A 10,113-nucleotide genomic window follows, 5' to 3' on the forward strand; every position below is an offset into this window, starting at 1 on the left:
TGTATATTAGAATGTTGCATATGTTGCAATGGTTTTACACGTATGTTACAAAAGGTCTGTTCTCAGTGTTTCATCTATGATTTTGGACGTATTGTTTCAAGTGTGTTTATCTGGATGTTGCATACGTTTCACACATATGCTGCAAATGTTTTATCTGGATATTGCGTATGTTTGCAACGGTTTTCAAGTTGTTTTCATGTGTTTTTGGAAGTGTTTCAGAAGCGTGTTTCAAATGTTTCATTTGTCTTCAGACGTACGTTGCAAGTGTTGCATCTGAATGTTTTAAAAGTAGATCGGGTGTTGCACATGTTGCAATGCGCGTGAGAAGCGGAGAGGACGAGAGCGGTCCCACGCGTGGTCTGGCTGCGTGGGTGGCGTCCGGGCGGTGCGGGGCCCGCATGGACACGTGAAACCCAAGCGCAGGAGGGGTCGTGCCGGTTTTTTTTTGTGCGAACGCGGGCATCCGGACGCGGGCCTTGGGCCGGACGTCCGGGTGCTAGCTGTCCCGTTATAAATTAGATTTCAGTATTCCTCAAAAAATAGTATTTTAAATAAATATTTATTCTTGAAAAATATTTGGATATTTGAAAACATATTTCTAAATTAATTTTTAAAATCTAGTTGACGTCCTAAACTATTGCGAAGGTCTGATTTACCACGCTCGTGTCTGACGTGGAGCCATCTCACCTAAAATCGTTTCCAAAACCGTTTAGAGAGCTAAATCAAACGGTTTAATGGAGTCTAAAAATCCGATTTTAGGCAATAGTTGAAGCAAGTTAAATGGACTTTTTCTGCAAATTTTGTGTGCCCATTGAATGGTCAGCTCATGAGGCCCATAAACACAGCCCACCGTCCACATCCAGCGCGCACGGCCCATGAGTAAACGTGACAAATCTTCCCTTTTTCTCTTTTGTATAAGCTTGTTGTTTTTATTATGTGTTTTTTATGTGTCTCCTTTACCTATTTTTTGAGAAATACAGTACACCGTCACAACACGCACTAATTTTTCTGCCTCAATAGTCCACGGAAACTCTGGCCTAGAAGGTTCAGGCCAACCGGCAACCCTAGATGTCCTAATGCCTAACTCCTCTATTACCATGTTTCTAGATCCGCCACTGATCTTACCTTCAACGGTTCAACCTAAGTAGGGCCATCCATGCTCTCTAACTGAGTGCTTCTTGCATTTTAATATTGTATATGTACTTAGCTTCAATTCCAAAACATGTAGCTCTTAGAAAAACAAAGATAATGGGAAAAGGCATTAATTATTAGGGGTCTATTTGGTTGGACTTTTGGCTTTGACTTTTGGCCCAAAAAGCCAAAAGCCTAACCAAAGGGACTGTTTTTGGATGCTGTTTTTTCAGAAGCAGTTGCTTTTCTGTAGTACATTTTTGAAAGCTGGTTTGACCCTGCTTTTGGCTTTTGGCTTTCTGTTTTTCGAAATTGGTGGAATAAAAAGCTCTTTCATAGTTGTTTCAAGAGAAATAAAGATAGAAGGTATATTTTATACTTGTTTAATTAAACAGCTTTCAGCTTTTCTACAGCTCACAGCCCACAGCAGCTTTCCCACAGCTCACAGCCCACAACAGCTTTTTTCCACAGCCACAGCTCAACCAAACACACCCTAGATCTTTAGAAGAGTCTCTTGTATGTCAGATCTGGTGTCTGACACTGTAAAAATGAAGGAGAAAAAGGTGACAAGCCCTGAAGTAAAGTTTCAAAAAAGAGTATACGAAGCAACGAGTAAAAACTGGGCTTCGTTAGTACCTTTCTGATTAGCACATCAGCAGCAGCTAGTGCCTTTAACCTTCTCCTAAGTTCCTAATCAGTGGATGCATGGCCCCACTTAATGCAGTTTGGCTTTAAAGAATCATGTCATGTACGTTCGTTCTCTCGAGAACACGCGCTTGTTCAGGAGCATCCTTTGCGCAATGTTTGACGTAGAAATGAGCAAGATCATTTTTGCGCTATCGCCTGCAATTTGCCACACTTTGTTACAGGCGAGTACTCTAGAGCCCACTGCCCACTGGAATGAGAGCAGCTACGGCTGTGTCTCAGATAGGCATTCTCTGAAGCTGATATAAAAACTGAAATGTGAATGGTTGGGATGGGTGGTCTCTATCATTTCCAGCTCCTTCGATGATCTCCTATATTATTATATTGTACATTTGTACTACTATCAAAATGCAGTGAGTAGGATTAGTTCATGCTGACTCATCACCCTCCTGGGCCCACACTGAATCTGCAACAGCAAAATGCTGTACAACTCCCTGTGATTCAGCAACCATTGCAACCAACCAATAAATGAGCTAACGTCAAACGTTTGCCCTCCCTACATTCAGAGATGGATCACAGAATTCAGCAGCAAGTCTTGGCAAAAAGAGATGCAATTGTAGGCCAGTGGGGGCCCATGATGGAATGTGTATGCAGGCAGGAGACGGCAGTGCACATACAGTATTGCAGAGGTTGAGGGCCCCTGCAACGCATTTCGACGCTGTGTATGTGCTCCTACTACGTTCTAGACACTCCTGATAACAACAGGGTCAACTCATACGTAAAGGAGCGTCAGCAGATTGAAGGTTTATCTGAACTTAAATATTTCATGGTGGAGGTTCAGAGAAATTCAGGTCTGTGTGGGACGGATCTAGATGCACTTGGAACGCTACTTTGAGATTCATTCATTCGTGCTACTTTCGTGCACAAACAGAAGTCTGCTTATATTATTATATACATACCTAGTGAGCCTTTTAACTTTGTTTTGCTAAGAGCTTTTCAGTTCACGATCAATGATGCTCTGATTCGAGTGTACTACTATCTTCTTCTTTGCAAAAAGATGATGTCTCGTTTGTTATGTCGTGCCACAAACAGTAACGAACAGTGCATGAACAACCCCTGCGCGGTCTCCAATTTTATTCGCCTTATATGCATCTTCGGTGGTGTATAATTATTTTGTTATGTTTAGGAAAGAAAATGATTACGTTTAGTTTTTGAGTGAGAAAAAAATGAGCATTCGCAACGCAAAAATATGTGAAAAAAAAACACCAACGCACAGAATATACCTGGTATCTTATTCTTACTATTATTAATTAGAAATCTTATTGGAGCCTCCACGCTGATTTTTGTGAGATACACTAAAATAAGACAAATTATAGGAATTCTTGAAATAAATAAAAATATCTTGCTACCAATGTGGTATACTATAATTACCATTAATAATAATAGATAATAGATTTATCATTATGAAAAAAAAACACGAAACAAACCCCAGTAAATATGCATCTAACCACCCATCTCTGCTAATATGAACCGTAATATAAAGTAATCCCTTAGATTTGCATCTAAACTACTCACTTCTGTCATTATTAAAAGAATAAACTAAAATATTCTCTCAAATTACATCTAAATTACCAACATGTTTTATTATGGAACGTTTAAATTACAAAAATTAGGTCCGCATATTTCTCTCTTCTATAATCTAAATTACCAACATATTTTATTATAAATGTTTGCGTCGTGATGTAGATCAAGTGTAGTTGTTTTGCATGAGTAATAATATAGATTTCTATATTTCAACAAACGAAAAAAATGCTCCCTTAATGTTTCATATACAATGTCACTAACTATTCATTTAAAGTTAAATTGATATTTAGACAGTAATTTTAACATCATTCTAGTAATTAACAGAGTGGAACCTTAGACCTGATAATATCATTAATTTAAAGAAAATACAAATGAATAATTTTAAATAAAAGTGCAATAAACACAAGATTTTAAACTTAATATGCGGATAAAAACTTATAGCAACTAATAATATAACAAAAAAAAATCTAATCGTGTCGCGTCACTAGACTATAGCTAGTATGACTTAAGCTATAAAGTTCCGACTTGAATATTCAAAAAAATCTTAATTTGCATAGGATGGGAATGCCATTCTGTCGTTTGTTAGAACAAGATAATAGTATCATGTAAATGCAAGTTCCACTCGAATATCGGCATGTTTGCTGGTTGGTTTCTGGACTGATAAGTTCGGCTGATGCAGGTTTGCTGTGAGAGAAAAACACTGTTGGCTGACTGATAAGCTCGCATCTGGTAACCTAGTACAGTTATAAACGTGCCATGTCATCGAGTAAGAGTCAACGACGTCGCGCGTGACGTCTCGCTACAAAACAATCATCACACTAACCAGCGACAAGCTGCATACATCATTCGCTCGTGTACGTGCATTTTCCTACACTTCTGTGATGCACGTAACGTCAGTAGCGTGGTGCCCGCGCCGCACCGCACCGCTCAGGCCCTGCATTTTTGTACAGTGGCAGCCGCTGCATACATCATTCGCCCAGCCGCCCAGGCCGTGGTCGACCACGTCTCGAACCTCTGCAGAGTGCAGACACTGCACACTACCCCAGCCATTTTTTTCCGTGACGGCCATAACTGTCATGGAAAACGGTGAAAACCGTCAGGGGGTACCCGTCAGGGTTGAGCCGTCAGGGATAGACTGACAGAGAAAGTGGACCTTCCCTGACGGAAAACCGTCAGTAACTATTCCCTGACGGCTTAAACCGTCAGTAAAGACCTAGCCGGACGGTTTTCGGACACCCGTCGGGAACTATTTCTTGTCGGGTACGAAACCATCAGGATGCTTCCAACTTTTCATGTCGGTTACTTTACCGTCAGGATATATTCAAACTTTCCCTGTCAGACAGTAACCCGTCAGGAAAAAAATTTGATCTACCTGCCAATTTGCGCATTCAAAAATTTGAGCCATTAAAATTACTGTTAACAGCATCCGATTTAACCACTCAATGCAACAATATTATATAGCAAGTCATTCAACCATTCATCCATACTCAAGTAATATAAATATTACAGATGGTCTTAAAACATCATTCAAGTTGATCATAACAAATACAACTCAATCCAAAGCTAAATTATAGTTACTGTTGGCTAGTTAGCCTTTTAGGTACCTGACAGCTAGCACAATTTGAAGTACGGTTCCTAGTTAGGTACCTTACAGCCATAGGTTCAAATGGCAATTTCCTAATAGGCGCCTATGAAGGCAATATCTACCTCCCAACACAACTTGTTGCTGCATAAACACACATGCCTTTAATACGCAATCTAGCACCTATTGCTTCAAGATGACATGCCTTGACCCTTCAGGAGGCCATCTGCTGGTAGCTAGCAATCTGTTGGTACCAGAATGCAGCTTTGATGGCAATATGTAGCTGTTTCTGCACAAGCATGCATACGGTGCATAGACAATATGTAGCTGCTACTTCACAACTAGCAGTCTAGCACACATGCCTTGAATAGCAAAAATGCAGAATCCACATTTATTGTGCGACCACCAAAATACCTGTGTGCACATCACATGCCCTTCCAACTTGCTAGTAGCAGCCATAACCTGTAGTCCGATGAAGAAAAGACTACGACCCACAAAATATTTCCTGCCATCACACAAATCAGGCCATCCCACTTGTTCAGGTTGGCTGAAGCATGAGAGGATCCATCTATAGCCCCTCCCTGGTTGTTGCCATAACCTGTAGTCCGATGAGCAAAAGACTACAGCTCCACAAAATACTTCCTGCCATTACACAAATCAATGGCCATCACTGTTGTCCGGGTTGGGTGAAGCATGAGAGGATCTATCTGTCGCTCCTCCCTATATCCAAAACAAAATAAATAGGACCATTCATGAGAATGTGTAGACCATATAAATTCTAGAAATAATTAACTATAAAAGGAACATACAGATCACAAAAAAACATATATTTAAAGTATGACAATGTGATAACTTAATATGGATCATGAATATGAATGCCTATATGTACCAAATAAAGGCTACAAACGTTTCACTATGAAAGGAACAGATCACAAAAAAACATGATTATTCAGTTGGATAGAGTGAAAATAGTTTAACATTTAATCTTACCAAATCATTTTCTTCTTCCTGAAGCAGGACAGGTGGTATCTCTATCTGTACTTGGTTAATAATGAGCTGCAAGTGAAGAATTACCAACATGATTAGTTTTTTTATCTTCAACTACAGACATATAGTGCGCCAAAATAAAATTGTACCTCAAGTACACGACCATTACGCTTCACATCTTGAGTCAATGTGGCATTTTGTTGAGCCAAGGCAGCGTTTTGTTGAGTTAAGCGACCAATGGTTGCAACTGACTCCTCATATCTTGCCATCAGATTTTGAAACCCCTTGAGGTTGCTGGCCTTCTCCCACTTGCCTTAGCAGCATCAATTATTGTACCCTTCTTGACAGCACCATCTCCTATTGCAAGACGACCATGGGGCAAGCCACGACCAATATTATATGCAATTTGACCATCAAAAGGTTGCTCTTGCTAGTTCTCTGGATACTTTTCTTGCAATGCTTCATTATAGTCATCCTAGAAATAACAACAATTATTAGTCACAAACTACAAATGGAAAAGCATGAAACTAGATAGAAAGTTATGCTACATACAACAAGTTTCTTTGTCCGTTCTGGAATCGGGCCAGCATTCCCATTGGCATCACAATTCTTAAGGTCGGATTTCATGCATGAAAAAGCATTTATTAGAGTGCCCTTCCTAGATCCATGCTTTGCTTCCTTCAAGGCATAAAAGAAGTGACCAATGTTAATGCTTTTGAAAAATTCAAAGTTATTCAGAAGTGGATTGTGAGAAAGGAGATTACCAGATATTGTTGAGTCTCAACTAATGGCCTAGAACCACCCCAGTTTTGAGTGCCATCAGGGTTTTTTTTTCTGAGAGTCTTGCCCAAGCTTCCTTCTCTTCAAGTATTCAGCAGAGCACCAATACTTACAAATGGACTCCCAAGCTTCTTCGGTGAACAAATCAGGCTTGCATTGAATGTATTCTTCAAAAGTCAGTAATTTGTCATAGGTAAATGAATCAGACTTTGGGTTTTTTATGATTTCCCGATAGTAGTACTTGACAACATCTGGACGAGGTATTCTTGCTTTAAAATCACTCCAAGGATGGGGCATTTCTTCATTTTATCATCAATTGAGTAATTAGCATAGCGGAATGGCCTGCCTCACAAAAACAAAGTATTGCATAAAAGGATTAGCAAGTTCTAATACTAGAACTGTCCACACTAAGAGAAAAAATTAGCATGTACATACTTGTCACCCTCAGGTATTATGACTATCTGACCATTGCGAGGCTTAAGCATTTTATTGCGGCCCCTTATCCTCTTTGCTACAGGGGGCTGACTCTCGACATCATTTGAGAAAACACTTGATCGCGGTCGCCTATCCGTACGATGATTGAAGGACTGCATCTCCTGCCACATAACATGTTAAAACAAAATGTTAGTAGCAGACTTTTAAATGCAATAGTATAAGCAGCAGACTTTTAAATGCAACAGTACAAGCAGCAGAAAAAGAGATCGCATACATAAGATGCATAACAGCACACATAAGATACATAGCAGCACACATAAGATACATAGCAGTGAGTCCATATTAGGATAGAACTAAGACTTAAGCAGATACATAGCTGTGAGTCCAGATGATGATAGAACTAAGGCTTAAACATCAGTACAATAATTTTAGAAATACAAGAAGGATTTTAGAAATCCTCCTCTTCATAGCAGTCTTCGTCATAGGATTCAGCATCATCTTCGTCGCCTTCTTCATCAGTTTCTAATATCTTTTCCTACTGTGGAGCATCAGTTTGCTTCTCCAGCTCTTCCAATTCTTTTGGATAAGTTATTTCATCTGCTGCTGAAGCAACAATTTCAATGTCACCTAGATCGATTACAAATATGCCCTCTAGTCCATCCTCATGAAAAAAAAGATGTCATGTGATGGTTCTTCAGTTTCAATGCAATCATTATTGATGTCAATTGCAGGCAAACGATCTCGTGGTGCGACTCGGTTGCAAAGTAGTTCCATGTCTTGTCTAGCTTTCACATTATCTTTAGTCTTATCTGAAATATCAAAACATGTGTTCCAAATAGCTTCAGCCACATTTTTTTCATTATGCATCACATCTATGTTGTGACGAAGCAGTAATTTAGTGAAGTAAGGAAGCTGCCAAAGGCCACTTATATATGTCCAGTTGTGTTCTTTGCCATATTTGTCTCTGTCATCAACTAGTCTGTACAGCTGAGCCTTAACCTCCTCTCCAGTTAAGTACCTATGGGGCCCTTCTCGCACTATCTTGCCCTTGCGAAAAGCATTTTCTTGAATCCGAAAGGGATGGTCTACAGGAAGAAACCGCCTATGGCTAGAATGCAATGTTTGCTCATGTACTTGCTCATCTACACTAACAACAATTCTATAGAAGGACTCGGCAAAACCGGTTGGTGTTTCATCATCTAATGGTGGATGTTCACCAGCTAAGTCAACTAACATAGCATCCATCTGATCTGTCTCACCAAATCCCTCATGTTCTACCTCAGAACCATTCTCAAGGTTCTGATTTCTCCGCCTCTCACCATGTGCTGTCCAAATTTGGTAATTTTCCTTGAACCCATTGTGGCACAAATGCAACTCTATCCTAGGCCTTTTATGCCTGAAAAAATTCCGACATATGGAACAAGGGCATCTAATTGTATCAGACTCAACTAATTCAGGGATTGAGAAGGCATGATCCAAAAACTCTTTTGTTTTGTCAATCCATTCATTTGATAGCCTACCACGCTTCCAACCACTATACATCCACCCACGATCTGTCATATCTTATCTGCCAACTTGAGTAAGAAAATAGGAGCTAACCAGTAGCTAGCAGAGTCACATTAGTTGTCCAAGACTTCGAGGCCAGCTCACAGACAGAACCAAATAAAGCAGCAACAGGCAACCAGATCAAAGTGAGGAACCTGTTACCAATTCAGACGTAACACAAATTACTTCAGTCAAACAAAATAAAAATTCATATACAACTAGTAATAGAAAACTAAAAGACATAATAACAAATTTCTATCCAGCTAGTACACCATAACTAGTGAATCACAATGCAAAAATAGAGCAGCAAAAGCAAAATTAGTCACTGAAATTTGTGTTATATCTAAATTTGCGCAAAATATAGCAGATCACAACAACTAGCAACCAAATAGCAGCTAATTCACCACAGCAAGGCTATCACAAATGAAGAACATATATGCTAGATAATAATTCGTGTAGGGAGAAAGGAAACCGGGAAGGAGAGACAAGGCATGGTCTGACCTTGCTGTTCGACAGTGACAGGAGAGTTCTTCCAGATGGAGGTGCCAGATCTGAGTTGGTAGTCCAGGTTGCTCCCGCTACCGCTGCTGCAAGAACAAAGAAGCCCTGAAGCGAGCAGACGAAATGGGAGGCAAAATCAAGTCAGATAAGAGCTCAATCAACAAGGGCGGAAGCAACTTAATTACAAGATGTAAAATTGATTTTCGATCTAAATAGGGAAAAATCGAAGGAGGAAGAAATCGAAATCAAAATCGACACAACACCTTGTGGCGTTGGAGGGAGCTGCTGCCTGAGGCCCACGACGTGTGGTCGCGCTACTGGTCGAGGTGGACGGCGTGGTGGATGGGGCGGCGGTGGCGGCATTGCTGGTTGCTTAGTGCGGCGGGGTTGCTAGCCACCGGGCAGCGATGTCGTGCGGCGCAGGTCGCTAGGGCGGCGGCGGTCGCTGGAGGCTTAGGCGGCACATGGAGCAGGTGGTTGGGCAGTGGTGCACGGGGCACGTGGTTGGGCGGCGGCGCACGGCGCGGGTGGCTGGGCGGCGGCGCTGGAGACTGGCGGCGCCTGTGGTTGCGTGAGGAGAGAGAGGATTTGGGGGAAGAATAGAAGATAAGGTCGCGCCGTCGCGGGAGTGAAGCTGAGGGTCACGGGCGTCGGACATGGGACGAAATAGTTTCGCTGCATGCGTCTCTCTCTGTTTGGTGGGCCAGACGAGTTCGCAGCAGCGCGCCCACCCAAATTCTGCGCGCGAAAGGCTCCGGGAATCGCGCGCAAGTCCATTTGCTGCCTGCGAAAAGGACCAGATCATCTCCGTGACGGTGCCTCACCGACAAGAGACACCTCTCCAGATGGTTTCACTGCCACGTCAGGGATGCTTCAGTGCTGCTGACGGAGGACGCGGGGCCGAGGGGAAAGGGCTGGACCGA

General features: G+C 41.5%; 1 long non-coding RNA gene across 4 annotated transcripts; it reads right to left on the minus strand.

The window, feature by feature from the left end:
- Window positions 1-4,847: 4,847 nt before the first annotated feature.
- Window positions 4,848-9,919, minus strand: LOC136485870 (uncharacterized). Of its 4 annotated transcripts, none has more exons than XR_010766596.1 (9): window positions 9,454-9,917; window positions 9,191-9,295; window positions 8,744-8,844; window positions 7,145-7,953; window positions 6,694-7,051; window positions 6,482-6,607; window positions 6,079-6,404; window positions 5,933-5,998; window positions 4,848-5,662 (listed from the first exon to the last, which is right to left on the minus strand). It is a non-coding gene; the product is annotated as an uncharacterized lncRNA (long non-coding RNA). The 4 variants fall into 4 exon arrangements; XR_010766595.1 differs by having other exon boundaries at window positions 7,145-7,305; window positions 9,454-9,912; XR_010766594.1 differs by having other exon boundaries at window positions 7,145-8,844; window positions 9,454-9,919.
- Between the last annotated feature and the right edge of the window lie 194 nt (window positions 9,920-10,113).

This window comes from Miscanthus floridulus, chromosome 10 (genome assembly GCF_019320115.1).
Source record: "Miscanthus floridulus cultivar M001 chromosome 10, ASM1932011v1, whole genome shotgun sequence".
NCBI classification, from domain to species: domain Eukaryota; kingdom Viridiplantae; phylum Streptophyta; class Magnoliopsida; order Poales; family Poaceae; genus Miscanthus; species Miscanthus floridulus.